Source organism: Cornus florida, unplaced genomic scaffold (assembly GCF_030987335.1).
Source record: "Cornus florida cultivar Cherokee Brave unplaced genomic scaffold, ASM3098733v1 CherokeeBrave_3.0.0_Hap2_Chr02, whole genome shotgun sequence".
In the NCBI taxonomy this organism is placed as follows: Eukaryota; Viridiplantae; Streptophyta; class Magnoliopsida; order Cornales; family Cornaceae; genus Cornus; species Cornus florida.
In genome coordinates, this window is record NW_026775572.1 from 62,199,751 (window position 1) to 62,224,941 (window position 25,191).

Here is a 25,191-nt window from a genome sequence, read left to right on the forward strand (position 1 = left end):
TCCATTTCCGGACGCCTTGAAAGGGTCCATTTCAAAAGAAAGGCAAAAGACCAAGAACAATGAGATAATGGATATGTTTAGGCAAGTCACAGTCAATCTTTCACTTTTGGATGCAATTAAGCAAATTTCGGCTTATGCCAAATTCTTGAAGGAGTTATGCACCCAAAAGCGGAAGAACAAGAGCCAAACATCAAAAAAAGTGGTCTTAACCGAACAAGTGAGTTCCATTCTACAACACAACACTTTGCCAAAGTTTAAGGACCCCGGTGCACCTACAACATCTTGTGTCATTGGTGAACATGTCATCAACCGGGCACTTCTTGACTTAGGGGCTAGTGTTAACCTTCTTCCCTATTCGGTTTATGTCAAATTAGGCCTAAGTGAATTGAAACCGACGTCGGTGGTTTTACAACTTGCCGACCAATCCATTAAGAAGCTAGGGGGATAATTGAGGATGTGTTGATTAAGATTGATAAGTTCTTCTTCCCGGTTGACTTTGTCGTCATTGACACGGAACCGGTGCCCAATCCAAAGAACCAAATTCCAGTTATCCTTGGCCGTCCTTTCTTGGCAACCTCAAATGCCAACATAAATTATAGGACGGGGATAATGAAGATTTCTTTTGGGCACATGAGAGTGAAGTTGAACATCTTTAACCCCACACCCAATCCATTTGACAAATATGAGGAAGAGGTTAATGTGGTAGAGGAATATCATGATCTTGCTTGTGAAAGGAATGAGCTTTTGTGCATAAAAAATGTTTCAAAGCCTTCATCTTCATCTTCAGCATTGCATGCCAGAAAAGTGATTTCGAACTCTTATTGTGAAAGGGCGTGGAAGCCCAAGGAAAGTTTTGACAAGGAACTCAAGACGTCTTTTGAGTTTACCCCAACAAGTTCTTCTAAGAACCATTTGTTGGGAGTGACTCGAAACATCTCTCATCCCAAAAAGGAGGGGATGCATTGTAAGATCTTTGATCCGGGTTAAAAGAACCCTAGGTCTTGCTAGAGATGTTAAAGACTAACACCGAAATTCGTAGGATGTCAAAACCCTATTCCTCCCTCATTTCTATCTTGCATTTTGATTCTTGCAAAGTCTAGATACTGTTTTTATGGTTCACATACATTGGAAGGAACTGAGTAAGGGATTGCATGAGCATTCAAGTCATTTTGAGCATTTAGGCATAATTTCGATCGATCCAAGTTTTGGTTCGATCGATCGAACTTTGGTTCGATCGATCCAACTATGGACTCGATCGATCCAGCTCTCATTTTGCACCCAACACTTAGAAAAATTTTGGACCTGCATCCAAATTCCAAAATGCATGCTCTCGGGATCTCCAAAGTTTCAAAAGTTTGATCGATCATAAACCATTTCGATCGATCGAACTACCTTTCGATCGATCCAACATATGGTTCGATCGATCATGAGTCCCAACACTTAGAAAAATTTTGGACCTGCATCCAAATTCCAAAATGCATGCTCTCGGGACTTTTCAAAATTTTTCATGTTCGATCGATCGAATTCCAAGTTCGATCGATCCAAGGTTCCAACACGTATCAACTCTTGAACCCTTAAACTTGTACATTCTTTATCCTCTTCGATCGATCAAAATCTTTCTTCGATCGATTGAAATTTGCATCTCATTAATCTAATTTCCTTTGATTTTTCAAAATTCATTTCAAAAAAAAAAAAACAAAAATCCAAAATTTCAACAAAAAGCCATTAAGAGTGAAGACCTAAGTTCGATTGATCGAACTCCATCTTCGATCGATCGAACTCTGCATATCGTGTTTTTAAAATATAACTGAGTTGGATCAATCCAACTTCAAAAGGAAACCGAACCCTAGTCTCCCTCTTCTCTCAATCTCATCCTAATCCGGCAAAAACCCAATTCCCAATCATCTTCCCCATCTCCGGCGAGCAAATTCCGGTAAATTTAAGTCTCATTTTCCCTGCGGCTTCACACCTTTCTCTCATCTCATCTCTCTCGGTTTAGAGGTAAACCGAATGCAATTTTCTTGATTCCAAGCTTAAATTGATGCATGTTATTGATTTTCTATGTCTAATCATGTTATAAATGTGTAAATCGTCCATTATTGAAGCTTGAATTTCCTGTTACATGATATACATATACATATCCATTCGGCCGAACCAAATTGGGGATTGTGATGTGATTTGTGGAATTTAGGGAGTGTTTGGGTGTTGAGGATTGGATGTTTGGTGTGTAGATGGGCCCACAAACACGTTTGTGTGGGCCCCGTGCTCTAGATCTCACAAATCTGTGACTTTTCAGATTCGGCATTCGCACAGTTCGATCGATCGAACTTGTTTATCGATCGATCGAAGTAGTGAACTTCATTTCACTACCTTCGATCGATCCAATCTTGTGCACTTTCATCCTTCGATTGATCCAAGTGTTGGATTGATCCAATTCACTTCGATCGATCTAACTTTTGAACATTTTTTACTTCGATCGATTGAAAATTTTCGGTGATCGATCGAACTTAAAGTTCGATCGATCGAACTTTCAAAGATCATACATACACACTCCATTCATCTTGTGTCGTCTTCATGCTATCTTTATATGCACAATGCCTGTGATATTCCACATTGGATGCATTTCATACCTACATTGCTTACCATGACTCACATTTCATTATTATCATAGATTCATGTCATCCATATTTTGTCTATCTTATTTGACATACATGTTTCTATTATGCACTTAAATTCTTATATATCTGGCACTGACTTATATATTGAAATTTTCTTGTCTTTTTACAGACCAAGCCTCTGCGGTACAAGAGTACAGCCAAGAGATCTTCGGGGCCACAGCGACCCCACAGACATATACGGCCCAGGATAGAGATGGTTACAGAGCCATCTCATGCTCAGGAGGAGCCCGCACAGGCTACTCCCCCTCAGTCCCCATCCCACGAGGCTGAGGAAGGAGCTGACCACATTCCATCTACATCCCAGGCTCCTCCAGCCTTCACACCATCACCTTCTCCTGTGCGCCATCAGGCAGATGCAGCCGCCATGCCATCACCGTAGCCACCTCTACCGGCTCAGCGCCGTGACCAGTTGCTGCCGAGATATGCAGCTATGACCGTGGCTCAAGAGTTGTACTTCGATACTGAGTACTTCTCCGAGTCTATCCTGACCCGGTCTGGCTATCAGGATATCATGCAGCGGGGCCTCTCATCCATCTTTGCCCCAGTCACCGGCCTTGTATACCCGCGACTGGTGCGGTTATTCTTTCAGCATCTCCGGCCCTCGCCACGATCTACCGCGGAAATGATCACTACACTGGACGGCCACGAGATTGTCATCACAGTTGACACTCTGGCCCTTGCTTGCCAGTGCCCACACCGGTGTCCACCTGAGCTTGCAGAGACATACCCGAGGCTACATAGGCCTTCATTTTCTGACATGGCTGTCTCCTTGACAGGCCATCATGCCGGTGGTCAGACATTCGCCACCAGAACCTTCTTGCCTGACGACCTCTGGTTCATCGACATAGTTCTCTTCCAGAACATTTACATGGCGGGCCACAAGATCCAGAGGCGTCATGACTACTTGACAGCTCTTTACGCTTTTTACACGGGCTGTTTGGTATCTATCCCAGTCCTCATCTGGAGCGTGATGAGGTTGCTGTATGATTCTTTCATTTCCAGGAAGGACCCTAAGCGGTCCAAGGTCTTGCCCTTCAGACACCTCATCACGCAGATCCTTCTTGACCAGCGCTACAGAGTGCCCCCAGATGAGGAGCCCCTTGCACGGTCCAGCTTCTATAGGAGGAGCGACTGGAATAAGAGCTACAATGCTCTTATTCGGAGTCTTTAGGAGCCAGCTGTAGAGGCAGCAGCTGAACTAGAGGAGAAGGAGGCAGCCCAGGCACAGCCGGCACCTCCAGCGGCAACAGATATCGTAGCGGACGACGCACCAGTCGGTCCGGCTACCGATCGCATAGACATTGACCTGGAGTGACCTGCGGAGGAGTATGCCGATGCTGCAGATGATGCTGATGCCGATGATACCAGTGATCGAGCCGCTGCTCAGGAGCGAGTTCGGGAGTCTTCTTCAGAGGCATCTCTGCCTGAGTCTCCAGTTCCCACTCCCGGATTCGGAGTACGCTTGCATACACTGGAGGAGGACGTAGCAGCCATGCGAGCCGACATCACTGCCCACCGAGCTAAGTTCACCTCTTTCAGGGCAGATGTCTTGGCTTGCTTTGCCGATCTCTCCAGCCGACTCCCTGCACCAGCACCTGCACCTCCAGCCACTGCAGATCTTCACGATCAAACCTCCTGAGACTCCACTTCCAGTTGTTCTATGCTTTCATTTCTTTTATTTTGGATCTATATTATACTGTCACTGTTACTGTATTATACTTTGCGACCGGTCTGTCGGCTTTATTATTTTATTGATGTACCTGCACTTTATATTCTCTATATATTGTTTTTTGATTATGGATGTCTCTTAGTATCTCATATTTGTATGTTTGACTCCATCAAGTACACCACAGTGACTTCAGTGAGAGAGTGCTGCCCAATTTTTCAGGACCACTCTTACACCTCTCTTTCTATTATCTATTTATCCCATTTTACACTTGCATGTCCACTGCGCACTGATTATCCTATCTTGTTATCTAATGAGTTTATCCGAGTGCAAACTTTTCAGGACCACAGTTTATCCCAAGTTTGGGGGGGCCATGCTACCCACTTTGGATACTTCTATCCCAATCATTCATGTCTAAAGCACTGGTATACTCTTTCCTTTGTTCTCTTCACACATTGAGGACAATGTGCAGTTTAAGTTTGGGGGTATTGGTGTATTTTTCAGTGTTACTTTAAAATTCAAACTTTGAGCATGTCTTGTGTATTTGAGGGATATTTCTATACTTGGTCCATTTCTAGCTATGATTTTGATCTTTTGAGGACTATATTGCTTAAAATTTAAAAATTGCTTGACTTGAGAGTCCAATACTCCTTGTATGCCTTGAGGATGCCATTTATGAGTAAATTTTTCAAAAGATTGATATCTTGCTTGCATTTGTGGTCCACATCATCCTGAATTTGTGATTGTTTTGAGATTCATTCTAGGATTCTACACTAGCACTGGTGCACACTAGTATTCATTTGTGGGGTACATGCTTTGTTGATTATTGAATTGGTTATATCCCAATTGGGCTAGTAGTGCATTGAAAACTTTCATTCTTGATAAAGGTGGATAACAACCCCTTTTCATTAAGTAGCCGGGATTCTTGCCTCATTAAGCAGTGAACTTCTCGCGCCGAAAGGTGGAGGGCCCAAACTTTAGGTTAATAATTGATTTCAAAAAAAAAAAAAAAAAAAGAAAAAGTTGCAAAAGTAATAAAAGTGAGGACTTCTCCCAAAAGGTGAGAAGTAGGAAATGATTAGATGGTTGTTGTCTTGATTTGTAGCCTAGTTGATTTGAGTTTGTAAGTCCGTAGGGGTGTCTTAACACCTAATGCCCTAAAACCATCTGGTTTGGGAGTCATTGACCTAAAGCTCGCTATATGAATCTTCTAGAAAGCTTAAGAGATCAACACATTGCATAATACTTCCATCTTTGATCCTCAATAAAAAAAAAAAAAATTTTAAAAATAAAATAAAAAAAAAAGAAAAGAAAAAAATAGAGTGAAAAGAATAAGCGCACCGAGAACAATAAAGCTTTAATAAAAGGTCCACTCTCTTATCTTGATGATCGGTACTAGATTTGTGTGCTAGTTTGAGGGTAAGGATGTGATTACTTCTCTAGTTGGCTAAGATAGCAACACACTTGATGCCGGACCTCTCACATAGATTCTAGACTTGTTTCGATTTTCATGATCATTTTCTTGATATGTGGAGGACCATACTTGTTTGCTTGATATTGAAATTTTGGGAGATTGCTTGGAAATGGTTGAAAAATTGCATACTTGAGGTAGTTTTCTCCCAATGCTTGTTTGTAATATTGGTGCCTCTTTTGAAAGAATGAGCTTAATGTTTGTGGGTATCATTTTTGGAAACCCTCACGAGACTTCACTCGTCCACTAAGGGTAACCTAGGGGTTTAAAAGGCTTGTTGCATATGCTAAATGCAATCGTGTTCCCTACGAAAATGGTGTTATCATTTTACTTGCTTTCAAGTTTATACTTGTTTAGTTGTTCATTTCATTCATTTACTTCTTAGTTCATTGCTAGGGACTAGCAATATTTAAGTTTGGGGGTGTCATGAGCACCGAAAAGTGCGCATTTAAACCCGTTAAGCTTAAGCATTCTAGTACCTTTATCTATCTTACTTTGCCGTTTTAGACTTATTACGTGTTATTTATATTTTAAGGCACTAATCCTAAAATTGAGCTAATTCAGCCAAATAAGAGCTTAATTGAAGCAATCCTGAGATAAACCAAAGGAGGGAGCAAAGTGGAGAAAGAAAGGAGCAAAAAGGAATCAAAGTTGTGTAGCTGAAAAGTTTGATCGATCCAACTTAGAGTTCGATCGATCGAACATCTATGATCGATCACAGTACTTCTCGATAGATCCAACCTTGACCTTTGCTGAAATTCCAAGTTTGATCGATCCAACATCACCTTCGATCGATCGAACCCTATTTTGTCCTATTCAAATGATTGATCTTATCCACAGCTGTACGCTTACCAACCACTTTTGTCCTTTTCCCCATAAATATCTTCGAAATATCTCAGCCTTGTCCTTATCCGGAGGAGTCAGACCACTTTGATCGATCCAAGATGTAGTTCGATCGATCGAACCCATCTTCGATCGATCCAAGTTAAGGTTCGATCGATTGAACTTCCTCCAGCGAGAAAAAGTTAAAGTCCAGCTCATTTATTTCGTCCTTTACCCAATCATTGGAGAATATGCCTTGCACGACCACAGCTCATCATAGGGTGTATTTGACCTACCTATATAAGGAATATGATACACTTTTTGGAGAGGAGTCTAGAGTCTCTTGTCACACATTGAAAATCATTTTTGGAGGCTATTCTTGGAGAGGAAGAAGGGAGGAAGCTAGAGCAACCATTGGAGGAGATCTTCACCAACAAGGAGCAGCCATGGAGTTAGCCCTTGAGGGTTGGATCATCATTACCATGAGTGGCTAGACATCTTCTTGGGGCTAGAGTTAGCCCCAAGCATGCTTTCTATACTCTAATCTTGTGTATTATTGAGGGATTAGTGTTGTATGATACATCTTGATATTCATGTATATATAAATCTTGATTATTTCATGGTTTGTATGGTTTAATGCTTCCAATTGACTATTCTATTCTACCCATATGTCTATGTATGCTAGAGTAGGATATTCATGTGCTTATCTCTAGATTTAGTGTTTTTGATGCATGTCTATGTGTATTGATGCTATAGATCTAGAGATTATCAAGATGATATGCTTAATGAAAGCTATTTTGGTTCATTTGATGGTTTATGCCTATTCTTGATGGTTTGTGCCTCTCCCCTAGTCTAGATAGCTTTATTTTCATGCTAGTAGTGTAGATTTAGTGTAGTGGTAGTATAATGTTAGATGGGAGGACAATCTATTCTTGATGTTTGATGTTCCATGCTTGTGAGTCCAAATGGCATATTCCTCTAACATTGTGTTGCATGTGGATTGTGAGCTTAATGAAGGATTAATGACTTATTTTGATCTATTGTGCTACCCCCATGTTGTCTAGACAATATATGCTCTATTATTTAGATATATTGTGCTCTTCACATGATGTTTAGATAATACTTGCTTGATTTGTCATCCTTGCCAATTGAATCAACCTAATGCACACACACCCTTATCATATTGCAACACATCCATTACCCTCAATTGATCACTTGTTAGTAGTATAGAAAAGTATTGCTTGGTGGTGATCTCTACACCCCAAGACCTCTCTCTCTCTTGTTTATCTCATATTATTTTATTTAGTTGAATTCAATTTAGTATAATCAACCAATCAATCAACAATTGTGTGATCATTCGACCTACTAACCCTAATTACCATAGTTTCACAATTCGATACACCATCAAATCCCTTGGGACGATCCCTACTCGCCCTATCTATATTTTATATAAAGAAAAGTAGTAGTGGCTTTCTATAAATGTAAAACTTGGCCACCTCCTAAATTCACACACAACTCTTCAAGCTTGACTTGGTATCGCGACCCTTGTAAAAGAGGAACCTGGTCAGGTGCCCATTAATGGTGGTCCACAGCTCATCCAGGTTACTTGGACTCGGCCTGTGGTTCTAGTAAAAAAGCCGAACTAGTCTCGAGTAAATTGTGCAAAAAAACCCTCATCAAATATGGACTCATGCGCCACTGAAAGGCGCACAAACTTTTGAGTAACCTAGTCTCGGACTATTCCTGGCTGTGCCAGTGGTGGCACGGGAGCAAGTGAAGGAGGTGGCGAGGGCTTACCTTCCGAAGATGAAGAAGAAGAAAAAAAAGAATGCTCTAACTATGCAGGAGCTGGCTCCCTAGGCTCCTCAGTCCGCTGCCTCACTCGGCGCTCATAAGTCCGGTTAGCTATGGTCTTAAACCTAGTCATGGCTTGCAAAAAGAAAGAACACTTATAATTGTAGTCAGTAACAGAAAATAGTATATGAGATACAGAATGAAAGCACAAAAGATAAAAACATGTTTGTCAAATTATGATAGATAACACGATGCTTAAAATGAAGCAAATATCACAGTATATAAGCACACGAATTTATCTATGCAAGTGGTCATGCAAGCTAAGTTTATACAGTAAATCATCAAGTAATGTGAAATATGCTAGACATAACGGGCAATGAATGCAACCAATATGGAAAACATAGATATTGGGAAAATATATGATAGCATGAAACACAAGAGAGGGTATATGAGTATCAATATGCAAAACAGTGCAGTTCGAACGATCATGGAAAAATGAGATCGATCCATGTTGGATCGATCATGACATACATTAGATCGATCATACTCTGAATGATCAAAGCACTGGTGTGATCGATCGAACCTACTGAGAAATGAAAAGTCACCCGTTCGTGACATGGAAGACACAATGGGAATCCCAATGGTTACTTCAAGGCTCGTGATCCCTCTATATACCTCAACAGTGCAAAAATGGTCACTTAAAATGGCACATGACCCCCAAACCAAATTCAAAAATAAAAACTATATAAACTATATAAAAACTATATAAACAAATATATATACACATATATACACATGCTTGTAAACCCAAAAATGGAAACAAAATTAATCTTTGAAACATGGAATCTAAGCATGGCAACAAGTTCAACATGAAAACAAAACAAAAATGGAAAAGAAAATTTAAAACATACCAAAAATGAAGGATAGAAGAGGACTGAGAGAGATAAGAGAAGAGATCGAGATCTGAGATGGAGTTTTGAAGCTTGGGACCTTGCCGAAGTCTCGCCGGAGATAGAAAAGATGAAGGAAAGCGTCGAGAGAGAGAGAAGGTTGTGGATCGATGAAGTGAACGATCCAAATGACCCTTGGATATATTTTAAAAAACTGTTCCCGACATATGTGATCGATCACATGGTTCATCAGATCGATCGAATATAGATCGATCATGAAGGTGCTCAGATCGATCAAAACTACAAAATGACAAAAATATTTTGAAAATTTTTTAATTTAAAAAATTTAAAATCTTTTTTTTTTTTTTTTTGAAATTTGAATTTTGAGAAGTCAAAGTCAAAAGAAAGTCAACAGAAAACCATGAACGATCGGACAGAGACAAGAAATATGCAAAGTTGTAAAAAAATTCTAAGTGTAGAAATGATATCGATTACAGGGATAACCAGATCGATCGAGGTGCACTTGGAACGATCGAGCAGAAAGTTTGAACGATGGACAGAGACCTGAAATATGCATAGAATCTCAAACGATGGGACAGAGACATGGAAATATGCAGAGACTTGACTACAGAGATGTTCGGTCGATCAAATATCTCTTGTGATCAATCGAACAGGCACTAGATGCCTAATTTGGAGATAAATGTGCATGCATTCCCTATCAAAGTCTCAAACAACATATATGATCCCAGATTATATCTAGAAGAAGCAAGAAAAGAAAAATAAAAAAGAAATGAGGAAGGAATATGGTTGAAAAACCCTACGATACACTAGTGTTTAACGTCTCTAGCAAGACGTTGGGCTCTTTTAGCCCAGATCAAAGATCTTAGTATGCATCCTCCCCTTAATGGGGTGAATGGAACTTTGAACCCCACCCAACAAACTATTATTTAAGGAACTTGTTGGATTTGGTTCAAGTGAAATTGATAGCCCTTGGTCAACAAAAGTTTTGGGCTTCCATGCCCGTTCAACGTTAGGTTTAAAAACACTTTCTTTTAAAACCTTCTTAGAAGACAAATCATTTGAAGTTTTAACACCAAGCAAAGAATCATTTTTGTTCAATTCATTTGCAAAACATTTTTCAACAACACATATCTCTTTATGTTTGTCCATAGAATTAGGGGTTGGATTAAAAATGTTCAACTTTACTTTCATGTGACCAAATGAAATCTTTATTATCCCCATCCTATAATTGATGTTGGCATTAGCAGAAGCCAAGAAAGGACGGCTAAGGATAACGGGAATTTAGCTCTTAGGATTTAGGACCGGTTCCATGTCAATGACAACGAAATCAAACGGGAAGAAGAACTTGTCAATTTTAATCAATACATCCTCAATGATACCATGGGGATTCTTAATGGATCGGTCGGCTAGTTGCAAAACTACCGACGTCGGTTTCAAATCACCTAAGCCCAATTGAACATAGACCGAATAAGGGAGAAGATTCACACTCACTCCTAAATCAAAAAGAGCCCGATTAATAACATAATCATCAATAGTGCATGAAGTAGTCGGTGAACCGGGGTTTTTGAATTTTAAGAGGGTATTGTGTTGCAAGATTGAGCTTACTTGTTCGGTTAAAATAACTTTTCTTGGTGCTTGGCTTTTGTTCTTCCTTTTAAGAGTGCAAAGATCTTTCAAAAAAATTTCATAAACCAGAATTTGTCGAATTACATCCAAGAAAGGAAGATTGATTTTAACTTGCCTAAACACATCAATGATTTCATTGGCCTTATTTTGTTACTTTTTAGAATGGTTTAGCCACTCATTGATGTTGTCATCCAACCCTCAAGGGCTATCTCCATGGTAGAATTCATCCTCATCTTCTTGTGCTTTTGGTAGAAACCCTAGATGAATGGAAGAACTTTCCCAAATTATATGTTTCTCTCTCTAATCTCTAGCCAAATCTCTCTCTAACTAACCCCCTACTAAAAATGGCCAAAATCCTTATATAGGTAGCTCAAATGTCACACCCAATGGTTAATCCTTGTACACTAGGACCTCCAAATGATTGCACCATGAGCACACCTTTAATTTGGCTTGAAATCTATTTTTCACCTAATTTGAGGAAATTCGATCAATCACATAGTTGCTCTGATCGATCAAACCATAGCGGCGCACTTTTTGGATAAGGACAAGGCTGAGATATTTTTGGGAAAAAGACAAAAATGGTTGGTGAGAATAAGATCAAAAGGGTTCGATCAATCAGAGGAAAGGTTGGATCGATCGAATATGAAATTTTCCTAAGGATAAGGACAAGGGGCTCGATCCATCATGGCAGGGTTGGAACGATCACAATGTGATCGATCATAGTTTGGTCTGATCGATCGGAGGGGGCTTTTTCACCACTTTGCTCCTTTCTTCCACTAGGCTTGAGATTGCTTCTTTTAATGCTCTAATTCAGCCAAATTGATTTATTTTGGGGATAAGTGTCTGAAAAGGTAAATAACATAAAATTAAACTAAAACAGGAAAATAAGATAAAATAAAGTCCTAGAACATTCAAGATTAAGGAGTTTAAATGCACACTTTTCAGCGCTTATCAAGGAGCATCAAAGGGGAAGGTTCAAATCCTCCCCAAGGTGGTTTTCAAGGGAAGTATGTTCCACTCCACTTGCAAGGCCAAAATTCTCAAAACTATCATCCGTCCTATCAAGCTCCCAATGGGAATCAATTTTCAAATTCTTATTTTCCCAATCAACCATCTTATTCTCAAAGTCATCCAAGAAGTCCTGCTATTGAGGAAAAAGTATAATCGGCTTTAGGTACTTTGGAGGCAATCACTCAATTGCTTCATTCTCACTCACAATCAATTGCCAAGCTAGAAACCCAAGTAAGGCAAATAGCTAGGACATTGAATGCGAGAGAAAAAGAAAAAATGCCTCTTAATCCCCCACCTAAGAAACAATTTGTAGTGGAGACAACTTTCCCTCTGGAAGGTCCTTAACTTAAACAAGTAAATACGGTGACCACTTTGAGAAGTGGAAGGGTGATTGATAATTAAGTTGATGCTTCCAATGAAGAGAGTGAACTGGTGCAACCTAGTGTTGACACCCGTCCCGTTTCACTCCCTATTCCTCCTTCACTTAGTACAAAGCACTCCATTGTTGAGAATTCTTCACAAAATGTTTTTGAAAAATTCTTCACTTAGTGCAAAGCACTCTAGATGCCTTGAAAGCATCTGCATCTTTTGAAAAGCAACAAGGCAAAATGAATGAAATTATTGATGTGTTTCGGCAAGTTAAAATCAACCTCTCTCTTTTAGATGCAATTAGATAAATTCTGGCGTATGACAAGTTTTTAAAAGATTTGTGCACTCTAAAGAGAAAGAACAAAAGCCAAACACCAAGGAAAGTTATCCTTACCGAGCAAGTGAGCTCTATTTTGCAACATAACACTCTTCCCAAATTCAAAGACCCTAGTTCACCCACTACATCTTGCACCATAGGTGACCATGTCATTAATCGGGCTCTTTTGGGTTTAAGGGCAAGCGTGAATCTTCTTCCATACTCGGTATATATCCAATTGGGCTTGGGCAATTTAAAGCCAATATCAGTAGTTTTGTAACTAACCGACCGATCTATCAAAAAGCCCCGGGGTATAATTGAGGATGTTTTAACTTAGATTGATAAATTCTTCTTCCCAGTTGATTTCGTAGTCATTGACACACTGAGCCGGTTCCCAATCCAAAGAGCCAAATACCCATTATCCTTGGCTGTCCTTTCTTAGCTACCGCTAATGCCAACATTAATTGTAGGATAGGGAAAATGAAAATTTCATTTGGCCACACAAAGTTGAAGTTGAATATTTTTAATCCAACCCCAAACTCAATGGACAAGTATGAAGAGATTTTTGTTGTGGAAAAAAGTTTTGAAAGCAAAATTGAAAAAACTGAGTTAGCTCCTTGTGTTGAAAAATCAAATGTTTTGTCTTTGAATCAATCTTTAAAGATGTTGTCTTGAATTCCAATGTTAAAAGGGCATGGAAGCCCAAAAGTTCCTTTGATCAAAAGCCATCAAGTATACTTGAATCAAATCCAATAATTTCCTTAAGAATGATTTGTTGGGTGGGATTCAAAGTTCAATTCACGCCGTTGAGAAGGGGATGTCTAATAAGATCTTTAATCCAGGCTAAAAAGCCTAACGTCTTACTAGAGACGTTAAACACTAGTACCTCGTAGGGTTTTCCAACCCTATTCCTCCCTCATTTCTTCTTTTGTTCATTTTTGCGTCGTCTAGATATGTTCTGAGTTGATCGTTTGAGTTTTCAGGCAGTTTTATGCATTTCCTGCACTTTCAGTGTCATCTTTGATCGATCGAAGACCCCTCTTCGATCGATCGAATTCTGTAGAGGCCCATTTTGCCTTAGAAATTGCTCTCGGGAGCTCACATTTTCGATCAATCGAAGTTCATTTGGATTGATCGAAGCTCTTAAAATCAAGCTGTTCATATTCCATTCTATCAATTAAAGTAAGTGTTCGATCAATCAAAAACTTCTTCGATCGATAAAGATTACGTCTTTCTAAATTTCGAGAAAACTACTTTGGCCGTTGGCCTTCCCAAACCTTAAATTTTTTATTATTTTTTTTCTTTTTCTCTCTCTTCCTTTTTCTCTTCTTTTTCTTTTCTTTTTTCTTTCTTTTGTCTTTCTCTCTCTACCTCTCTAACGACTCGACGAAATGTGAAAATGAATCCCGTACGAGAATCCAGGCTTAAAATGAGGCATTTTGCAATAACTTTTATTAATTGCACAACAGCCCCTCCAAAAGATATTTTTTTAAAAACCCCTGAAATAAAATATCTTCAAAAGATATTTATAAAAACATCCCAAGAAACATCAATGTTTCTAAAGAATCCTTTCATCCACGCCCTTGCGGGAGAATGAAACAACTGGCAAGCTTTTCTCCAAAAGTAAAGCTACACGTTTTGAGGAAATCAACTGGAATAAAAACTCGTGAAGTTAAAACTCAACTCTGAACACCAAAAGTGAGGTTATGCCAACAAAGTGACAAATGGGGAAAACGACGAAAAGTGCATAGTGTCGAAAAACGAAAAATGTGGAAATGACGCAGTCCTTTAAGGAAGTTTTCAATCCAAAGGAAAGAGTCTCAGAAACCATTTTTGAGCACTCAAGACAACACTAAGTGACGAGTAACCGAACTCAGAAAAGAAAAATCAACAGAAAAAATTTATCCATAAAAATTTGAGAAAAAGGAAAGGAAGGAAAATGATCAGGTCATTACAACCTACCCTCCTTAAGGAAATTTTGTCCCTGAAATTAGGAACATCACTGGAAGAATCTAACAAGGACCAAACACAAGGTCAAACCAAGGAAAGGATCATAAATCATTAAAGGACATCTCCAGAAGCCTCAAGATACAACTAAAGGAACGTGAAACCACGAACTGAAGGACAATACCTCACTAAACGAATTGACATACAACCCAACATCAACCTCCTAAAGGAAACCAAGGCAACAACACGCCAAAATAAGGAACATAACCAGAAGCAATATGGCAGCAAGAATAACAACTAGAACCCACCCACACGTACTTAAGATGCAGTAGCATCGACAGTGTCTAGTGCCCGCCCACACTTACATTACTAGCTAGTTAATGCAAGGTAGCATCGACAACAACTAGTATTCACCCACCACGCACAACTTGTACAGTAATATAACAGTGTAAATCCCTAATTCATCACCTGCCCCTAACAACCTTATCTGTGAAACCTATCAATACAAATGACATTAATGTCAAAATAATCATTACTAAAAGTACCACGGAAACCAGGCATTTTGTGAGAGTTGAGACATGGTCTAAAGATGTACGGCCAAACCATTATGGCCAATCCTAAAACTCTGACAACAATGTCATAGGTACTGCTACGTTTAAGGCCTTAAATCCTCAATACTAGAAAACTGACAACCCCCAAGTCTCAAAACACAGTTGTCAGCAATACTAGTCATGAATCCAAAGCCTGATAAGTCTGTGCCCTTAAGCCAATGGATCGGACTTTACGAAATCAAATAACATCACCATCGCCCTAGTCACAACGACTCCTAACAAGGCAATTAACCCAAAATCCTCCACGTTGTCCTAAAGCTGACCTACTACAAGGCTACGCCTAGGAATCTAGACACCGGATCAAGCTCACATACACAATCCCAATAACTAAGGTCACACAACCTCAAGCACAGTACAAAAATGAAAACAAGAATGAACTATATAAAACAATCAGTCATAAGACATACATATATAAGATAACTATGTCACGACTCATAAAATCAAATTATATGAACCAGATCGCACCATACAACTAAACATATAGTGCACAAAGGCAATCAAATATGCTACCTATCACATAAAGGTCAAGCATCAGAAACACGCTACACGTCGCCTATAACACTAGCATACTAAACAGATATAGTAAATGAAAAACACATTATCTATATCATCACATAACTACCAGATAGTCACGTATCCTACACATATTTCCAACGCATGCTCAAAACAACAAGGCACCCAAACATGAAGAAATGACTATGTAACTAACAATCTCACAAGAAAAAAATAAGAAGGAATGAAATGCCTCTTAAAAGAACGAACTTTCAAAGTGAATCCCTAAAACTCGGATGGGTCCAATCGCTCACCGTGAAAAAATGAATCATCTCCCAGAATGAACATTAAGGTTCCCGAAATAAAGAGTCTACAAGTCTTTCCTAAGACTAGCTCAAACCTAAGATGGAATCCCAACACCACATAAGATGAAACAACGACACAATGGATAGTTCCAACACTAGCCATTATGAGACATCAACAGAGAACTCAACTCAAGATGCCAACAAGTTCGATAAAAACTGGACAGGATTCTACCTAAAACACCACCCCAAGTGTTAAATGACAAGGGAGAGTAATTAATTGCACCAATGTAATTAATTACATGAAACCACTCACACCCTAATAATAGCTCGTAAGAGTTATCCGGGGCAACACCAGAAGGATCCTAGGTCAACACACCTATCCAAATCCCAAAACCATCACCCTAAAAAGGCAAGACACGAGAACCTCATCGTTGAGGCTCATAAGGTAACTTCCCAAATCCCCAAGGAAAGACCCGAGTCAATCTTGACTCATCGTCCCATACGCTAGAAACAAAGACCTCAATGATGTCATCATATCCAGGTAACCACGAAACCCCAAGAGACAATACCAACTCCTCGGACGTTCCCCGACCATGTCGTGAAGCCACGAAGGAAGGAAAATGAAGCTGTGCCTTCCTGGCCCGTGTCTCACTCCACCAGATAAAGACTGTGATTCTACACTCACATAAGTCTTACTCACATCAACTATTAGACTAAGGTCTCAAAAAGGATAGAAGGTTCCTGTCATGGAACCTTACAGAATGAATTTTTCCTACCCAAGAAAAAAACTCAGCAAAACAAGAATGCATCCAAGGGATACGACAGACCCCAAGAGATAATACCCTGGCATCAATCTCTTCCAACCAAGATGGAACAACATGCAATGTCAAAGCAAGACATAAAAAGTAAACAGCTGGTATATAACATAGTAACGGACTACCTACTCACATAAGTAGTAAAAAATCACGTAAGGCATGTTAGTGTATACGGAAGAGAACGTAAAGCATGACGACACGCTGCATATAATCATGCTAAGATGGATAAACATATATAACATGTTAAGGCAAACAAGCATATACAACATGCTAAGCAAACAAGCATAAATAATACGATAACACAGACAAGCATGGATAATATACTAAAGCCGACGAGCATATACAGTATGTTAAGGCAGACAAGTACAGAAAACATGCCATGATAAACAAGCATATACCATATGATAAGATAAACAAGCATAAATCGTATGCTAAAACGGTTAAGGTAAGATTCTAAACAAGTTGCCACATAAGCAAATAGACATGTTATCAAATCAAAACATGTTATCAAAAAGCAATTAAACACATAGAGCAAGGCAACACAAGCATGATATGCACCCAAAACCCGTCGTCCAAGGTATTCGAACCTAGGAGCTCTGATACGACCTGTGATGGCCTTGGTTTTTCAAGTCAGTGTGTCCTGTGATGAACCGAAGTTTGACTCGATAACGGATCCGAAATGCAAAAACGAAAACAGAAACAAGGTTTCTAGGGATATGCAACATCCCTAGGATTTTAAAGTGACCTTCCATGAGGCCACGGAATTCCATGAAAACCGATGCGGAATAAAAGATCAGAAAAAGACTGAAAGAAGCCCCTAAGGGCAAAATAGTCATTTTACATGGAAACAATGTCATTAGAAATGTACATTAATCCTAAGACACATTCGTGACTTCCCATGAAGTCACGGAACTCAAAAGAAAACATAGCGGAAGCAAAATAAGAAGGAAAATCGGACAAGTTTAGACCCAAGGGTAAATTAGTAATTTTTTGAAAAGTTCCAAGTGTAACTGAGTACACCAATGGATAGACAAGGAAAAATAAATCAAGTTAGGCTCAAAAATCGCTTGATTCGGAATCTGGACGAAGAAGTTATGGCCTAACGATGAAAAACGGACAATTAAAGATTTAAGGGAAAATTGCTAATTATCTAGAAAGATTCGGGTGCAACTAAGTACACCTTGGATAGAAGACAAAAAATTAATCAAGTTCAAAAATAAATTCACTTGAATCGGAATCCGGGCGAAAGAGAAAAGCCTAAAAGAAGAATTATTGTCGCGGCGGCCCGACGAGGGGGCCATAACAGCCCCTATGCGCTCGCATGCTCGCGCATGCACATGCTCCCATGCATGCCGTGCACGCACTAGGCGCACAAGGCTGCCAACAGCCCAAAAGCTGCTATATGGGTTTTTTCCAAAAAAATCCAGAACTAGAGCTGAATTTGGAGGCCTAGATGAATTTTTTTGCAAAAATACGAAGAAGAAACCCCCCTTGAAATCGAGTTTTCTACCCAACCATATTGAAAGAAAATTTTAAAACACACTGTGAAATGCCTAAAATACCCCTGGATTAGTTTAGGCCAAAAAAGAATAAAAATACAACTTTGCACCAAGTTTTCATTTGACCCTAAATGCATTTCTAGGCTAAAATGATTATGTACGCAAACGTATTTAATGAATTTAAGTGCGCGGGAATGGTCTGTGGGCCCCATAAATGCCCAATGCAAAATTTGACTCATCAAAGTTCAAAAATGCCTAAAAATGGACTTTTAAAAGAAATTTGAAACTTAAAATTATAAAAAAGATTCAAATGACCGTTTGGCCCTTGGTCACACTTCATGCATGATTGAAGAAACCCTATTGAAGTGTTAAAACCCACTTCCCACCACCCATACAAATGCAATGGAGCAAAAGCATTGCATTTTTCTATTTTTCAATAAAGTCACTTAGAAATAAAAGTACTTAGAATACAAAATGAAAGTCCTTGGCCCATGGCCTTATTACATACATGTCAAATACATCTCAAATGGTGCACTTAAGTGCTAATTACATAATTAGAACTAAATATACAAGTTTTGACATATAAAGCTACAAATGACATTTCATGCTAACATTTGCATGAATCAATTGCTTCAAGTCTACGAAACTTCCATGGCATAGTGTGTATCCCAAATCAAGGTCCCTGTACCTGAAAAATGTCCCCACTACATGGGTGAGTAACATAAAGTTACTCGTAGGAGATGAGCATACATAGACTTAATATTTTACTATTCATTAAATTGATATAAATCAGACTATAAGGTCCATGCCACTTAACTTTTATGTCCAAGGTGAGACTCAAGGAGCATCCAAAGTTACCTTAAAGCATTTCTAGCATAAACCACATCATGCATGCAATTTAAACGACATAGAAACATGCGGTACATGCAACAAGATATTCAATATACAAGTATACGTACACAAGTATACAATCAATATTGAAATGCACTTAAAACAAGTATACTAGGTTATCTAGAAAGTAAATCATCAATATACAAGTGTACACACCAAGTAAGCTAAGCAATATTGAAATGAAAATGCAACATACATACAAGTATACACTCACAAGTATACTAAGCATTTTTGATATGCAAGAAATACAAGTATACAAATCCAAGTATACTAAGTAAGAAATGAAGTATCATGCATCCAAGCACAAGTTAAAAGTAATCCACGATTACAACTAGAAATTGAATGCGAAATCAACAATTGGCGGAAAGACAAAGTACATAAGGTCTTAATGACCAAGCAAGTGGTTCTGGGTTACTAACCCACAAGGTACTACCTAATGCACAACTAAACCTGGAATAAAACCATTATATTGGTATTTGGGTTACTAGCCCTTAGGATACCACCCGGTGCGCACTATATGAAATAGAGGGAACTCTCATCTCCCGTACTAGAGCCATACCCTAGTCGTAGCAATTTTCAATGTCTATACAAGCTTTCCAAAAATCATCCAGTTGCGCAACAAGTATATCACATATACACAATGCACCAAAATCAATCACCACGCATAACCAAGTCATAGAATACACACAAGCCATGCCTTAGACATTCAAGTTACAGTGGCATATTAAATGTCATATAAGTAAAATGTGAACACTTACAAGTTAAATCGTAACTTCAACTCATGGAATACTATCATGTAATTATATTACAAGTTCCAAATTACAAATTAAGCAAGAATACAACATCAATGCCTAAGTACCTCAATGGAAGCCTAAAAGGGAATTTAATTATCTTAAGTAATTAAATTTTCAAGATTACAAAGTAACTCCAAATATTCAACAAATCATATATGTCAAAAGGTCATATCAAGGCCTTTCTTAATTTCATATTACAAGTTAATTCTACACGAGGCATCATTAGCTGAATTAAACTTCATACAAGAAAAATAATTAAATAAAGTATTCAAGGTTCATTCAAATATTTTCAATTCAAGGTATCTTAATGAACATATCAAGGCCTACATTAAAATCATATTACAAACTAATTATACACTAGTTACAACTAGGTAAATTAAACTTAATGCCAAGAAAATAAACAAATAAAGTTCTTAAAACTTATTCAAATATTCTCTATTTAATATATATGATATAACATGCCAAGCTCATCGATAATATCAAGTCAAAATTTTAATTAAGTGATTAGAACACTTAAAGTAAAATTAATTAATTTTTCTAGATTTTAAAACAACTATGAATATTCTCAAATTCATCTATGTTAAAGAACATACCAATGTCTAATTTAATATCATATTACAAGTTGATTCCATGCTAATTACAATCATGTGAATTAAATTTTCATGCAAGTGAAAGATTAAATAAATGTTGCAATACTTGTTCAAATCCTCTCAATTTAATATATGTTAACAAGTATATCAAGGCCTAATTTAATAGCATGCCACAATTTAATTCCAAGCTATATACAACCATGAGAATTAAATTTTATGCATAGAAAATAATTAAATTAAATTATAGAATTAATACAAAGGCATGCTTATAAGTTGTATATGCTTAGAAAATAATCAATACAACATAAGTATAAACCTCATTTTGTGATAAAATCACAAATCCCCACCGAAATGAAAACGCTACGAATCCGACGATACTCCTAGGTTATAGAATTAATTCTCATGGTTGTACATACAACCATGAGAATTAAATTTTATGCATAGAAAATAATTAAATTAAATTATAGAATTAATACAAAGGCATGCTTACAAGTTGTATATGCTTAGAAAATAATCAATACAACATAAATATAAACCTCATTTTGTGATGAAATCACAAATCCCCACCGAAATGAAAACGCTACTAATCCGATGATACTCCTAGGTTATGTCGAGGATTATGAGGGAAGCAACTTTAACCTTTGAAGCACCATGAAAATCCGAACCCGAACTCAAAAATGGTCAAAATTGGCTTCTAATAAGGGGGAAAGGTCCGCCTCGCCAAGGCCTACGATAAACGCTAAGGCACTATAACATTTTTCACGAGGGAAGAAGGTGCAAAAGAAGAAAAGAAGGTGGCAGCTCCTTGGGCTACCATGGCTACCAGCCAAGAGGGGAGGAAGAAGGGAAATGAAATGTTTTAATTTTATAACCCCCTATTTATAGTAAAACCTTAAAAATGCCCTGAAAGGGCCCCACTAGGTCCGAAAAAGTGGAATTTGCGCAGACGCGCTCAAATGATAAAACACCATGAACAAAAAAGATCCGAAATGAAAAAATAATAATAATAACGGAATAAACAACATCGAAAACCGAGTCTCGTGCAGGAAGATATGCCCCGAACAAGTTCAGCGCTAATTGGGGCCGAAAACCCTAAAATTGGAAAAAATGAATGTGAGGAAATTTTAACAGTACACAAATCGACGAAATGTGAAAATGAATCCCGTACGAGGATCCAGGCTCAAAATGAGGCATTTTGCAATAACTTTTGTTAATTGTACAATGGCTCCTCCAAGACAGGATAACTGCAAAACTGCCCAGAATGAATTATCTTCCAAAAGATATTTTCTTAAAAACCCTTAAAATAAAATATCTTCACAAGATATTTATGAAAAATACCCCAAGAAACATCAATGTTTCTAAAGAATCCTTTCATCCACGCCCCTACGGGAGAAAGAAAAAACCGGCGAGCTTTTCTCCAAAAGTAAAGCTATGCGTTTCGAGGAAATCAACTGGAATGAAAACTCATGAAGTCAAAACTCAACTCTAAACATGAAAAGTGAGGTTATGCCAACAAAGTGACATACGGGAAGAAGGACGAAAAATGCATAGTATCAAAAAACGAAAAATGTAGAAATGACGCGGTCCTTTAAGGAAGTTGTCAATTCAAAGAAAAGAGTCTCGGAAACCATTTTTGAGCACTCTAGATGACACTAAGTGACGAGTAATCAAACTCAGAAAAGAAAAATCAACAAAAAAAATTTATCCGTAAAAATCTGAGAAAAAGGAAAGGAATGAAAATGATCGGGTCATTACATAATCCGTCTTGCGGTTGGCGTAGTATTTGGTCAACTCAGTCACTTCTGCGTTGAGGTTTGAGATGGTTGGTTGGGAATGGAAAATTTATTCGCATTTGGCAGGACCATTGGGTTTATGCTTTCTCGGGTATGCTTCCAAGGCCTCCAGGTGAGGTGTCATTTCGCTTTATTACAGATTTGATTTGTCCACAGTCTATGTGGTGGAAGGTGGATGTGTTGCATCGGCTCTTTCCTCCGACAGTTGTTCAACAAACTTTACGGTTCCATATTAGTCGTTGGGATAAGCCGGATACTCTGGTTTGGGTGCTTGAGAGAATAGGTTTTTTTCTGTTCGCTCTACTTATTCTCTTGCGCAGTCCTTTTCAGATTTTTGGCCGGTTCTCTCGAACAATTTTGCTTGGCATTTGGTTTGGTGTTGTAATACTCTCTCTATTATCCAGCATTTCCTGTGGAGATGTTGTCATAATGATTTGCCTACTGGTTTGTCGCTATTGTTGCGGGGTTGTGTATATGTCCTCTCCTCTATGTCCATAGTATAGGGTGGAGGAAGAATCGCTTGTACATCTTCTGTTCACTTGCTTTCATTCTGTTTAGGTCTAGAAGTTGTCGCCATTTCAACTTGATTTTTCAACTTTGTTGTTCCACTCCTTTTTGGATGGATGGCGTTTTTTAATGTTGTGGGCTGCTTCTTCACTAGATTAATCAATAACTTTGGGATTGATGTCATTATATGCATGGTCTATTTGGAAATCACGAAATCACATGGTGTTTGAGGGGTTATGCGGTCCGGAGAAGGTGGTGGCTAAAGCTATTGCAAGCTTCTGGGAGTTTAAGGAGGCTCAATCCCAAAGTTCCGTTTTGGCTTCGAAGGGATGGTTAAGTGTAACTTTGATGCTAGTTTTTTTCAAAAGTTTTCCCTTAGCAGTGGCGGTGCTCTGTTTTGTGACTGTAGGGGGAATATTCTTCATGTCGTTGTTTTTCGGCCTTTCTTTGCTTCATCGGCATTGATAGTTGAAGTGCTTGTTTGTCAATGAGCTATCTTTTGGGCTTCCACTTTTAGGTTTCAGTGTTTTTGTTTTGACTTTGATGCTAAGGGTGTTGTTGAGGATGTAAAGGATGCTTCAGTTTGTCCAACAGAGATTGCTTCACTTTGCTTTGATATCCGAATGGAGCTTCAATTTTTCACTGTTGCTTCCTTGGGGCATGTTCATTGTTCAGGCAATAAGGCAGCCTATGTTATTGCAATGTTGTCTCGTGCTGGTTCACCTGTTGATCATGAGTTGCTTCCACTTCCACCTCAGATTGTTGCTTGTGCTCGTCTGGATGCCTTGGGGTTGCCTTCATAGTCTCTGTCTGCTTGGGGTGTGGGGTGGGTGGTGTGTTGTTTGTTTTGTTTGGTTTTTTTGGTGGCTGCTTTGTTTTTGGGTTTCTTTGCCAGGAAATAAAAAATGCATTCTATAAAAGTGAATATGACAATGTGAATGCATTAAAGGTATAGAACAACTTTCACCCATATCTTACTCTACAAGTTCTTTGTGGCTATATAAATATATATATAGTGGCGTTCAATTGCTCTTTGGTGAGCAGGGAGCATACTCACTTTTAATCCCGACCTTAAAATTTAATCATACGGTAATTAATTAATCAGTTTTTTCTTTTTATATTTTAAGAAACTTGCTTCCTTTTTATTACCATTATATATTATTAACCAGAAATGAAAAAACTAGATATTTTTTTAATGGAAATAAACTAAAAACAAGGTTGTTTATACAAGGCTAATTAAGAAATTCCCAAAAATGAAAAAAAAAATTCCTTCCCATCCATTCAGCCAGAGAATTCACAAAGCATACAAAAGGAAAAAAAAAAAAAATATATATATATATATATATATATATATATATATATATATATATTTCCAATCCGTTCAACCATATAAGGTTGAAATATATAAGGAAGGCCAGGAGGCGGAGCCAGTGTATGCCCAGGGGGCACATGCCCCCTCGTCTAGCCCCGCTTACTATAATATATACACTAAATTTTTATATTTTTACATGTATATATGAAAAAAATCATATAATGCCCCCCTAAAATTTTTATTTTCTAAAATTATCTCTTAAATTTTGTATTTCTTCTTTTTTTTACTCTTTCAATTCATTTAATTTCCTTTTGAAAAAAAGTCAAATTTTCCTTTTTGAGTCAAACTCCAATATTTTTTCCTTTTCAAAATTCTCGTATTTTTCTTTTCTTTTTAAATTTTTTGTTAACTATTTATCTTTCTTAAATTACTCATTGATTGACATATTATTTTGAGTGATTTTTCTTCTCTGATTCTTGATTTATAGAATCTATATTTATTGTCGCGATTATTGACGTGTACCCAAACTCAAAAAAGAAAAATTAAGAAAAAATTTATCCGTAAAAATCTTTAAAGGAAGGAGAATGACCGGGTGATTACATAATCCGTCTTGGGGTTGGCGTAGTATTTGGTCCACTCTTTAAAGGAAGGAGAATGACCGGGTGATTACATAATCCGTCTTGGGGTTGGCGTAGTATTTGGTCCACTCAGCCACTTCTGCGTTGAGGTTTGAAATGGTTGTTTGGGAATGGCAAATCTATTCGCATTTGGCAGGACCATTGGGTTCATGCTTTCCCGGGTATGCTTCCAAGGCCTCCAGGTGAGGTGTCGTTTCGCTTTGTTATGGATTTGATTTGTCTGCAGTCTATGTGGTGGAAGGTAGATGTGTTGCGTCAGCTCTTTCCTCCAACAGTTGTTCAGCAAATTTTACGATTGCATACGTTAGGATAAGCCAGATACTCTGGTTTGGG